At 40.9% G+C, this 1,204-nt stretch overlaps 1 pseudogene; it reads left to right on the top strand.

The window, feature by feature from the left end:
• The first annotated feature begins 206 nt into the window (after positions 1 to 206).
• The window catches only part of LOC138028673 (serine protease 23-like), a 2,039-nt pseudogene continuing 1,041 nt past the window's right edge, over positions 207 to 1,204 (top strand).

Raw genomic sequence — 1,204 nt, 5'->3', positions numbered from 1 at the left:
TTACCCGAATTGAAAGCCCTTTGTCCCTTTTACATCCCACTCGGCTTCCTGTTTTGATGAAAAACCAACCGTCATCGATCTGGTGGGCGAGCAAAACCCATTGCGCTCCGGCCAGTAGTTTACCAATCAAATCTCCATATTTCTTCAGTCATAGCGCACATATAAATAAAGCTGACCTTTTGGGGAAATCTTACGACTATTGATAGCTTCTTGCTAGCTTGAAGAGAAAATGATGAGAGCAATTCCTATTTTGTTATTTTTGCACTCGGTGTCGTTAAGTCAAACAGTCTGCTCCCATTTGCAAGGCCAGCAACTAACAGGTTTGAGTGGTAGAAATTGAGCCAAACCAAGAGTGGATTATCTAATCCACTCTTGGCCAAACTCATTTGAATGAGCCTTTCGCTTTCAAGTTTCTTAGCCGTTATCACGGAAACATTTTGTACCCCCGTGTAAACGCAGTCTGAACGAGGGTGTGCTGGAATTCTTTGCTATCCATGATCTAATTTTTCTGTTATTTCCTTTGTATTTCCTGCTATTTACAGTCTTTCGGAGAATATTTAGCCATCTAAGCCAACAATATCTTTAAATTTCTGAGCTATCACTGAAAAAACGGCAGCGTTTTCAAGGTTTTTGATAGTTTTTCAAAGCACCGGATTTGATAGAGTGAAAGTACCGGACATGGCTATTTTCCGTTGTACTAGAGGCCGATTGGAAGTGCCTTGGGAGCTAATCAGTCCTCCAGGAGGTGTGAAACTCTCAGAAATGCTGTTTGCATTCTTGAGATGGAGAAACTTATTGCGTGAATCAAATGCCATCAGATCGATTATTCCGTTTAGTATAAACTGGCAAAATATGGCGACGTGACTTCATGTTAGTTTGGAAGATGTATTGCGCGATTATCTTGTGTTTCATCAGCCCATGACTTCCTGGGATATCCAAGTCCAAGAAGGAAAAGGGAAACAAAAATAGCCAACAAATCTACCAAAATTTATAGCGACAAACTGCCGGACGTGAAATGGTAAACAACCGAACGAAACGTTGGGAAAAAAAGTAAATATGGGAGCAGAATACGAGATTCGCATTTTCTTTTGACCAACTGCATGGGAACGTGATTTGAGTCCAGACTAGAAACGATGTTGCATGTCTTGCAATATCAGAAAGGATGGAAAAGTTAAATGATTACACGTATGAGTCCCAGAGAAGC

The sequence above is a fragment of the Montipora capricornis genome, chromosome 2 (assembly GCF_036669925.1).
Source record: "Montipora capricornis isolate CH-2021 chromosome 2, ASM3666992v2, whole genome shotgun sequence".
Taxonomy (NCBI): domain Eukaryota; kingdom Metazoa; phylum Cnidaria; class Anthozoa; order Scleractinia; family Acroporidae; genus Montipora; species Montipora capricornis.
The sequence above is the reverse complement of the archived record's forward strand: the minus strand, read 5'-3'. Positions and strand labels throughout refer to the sequence as shown.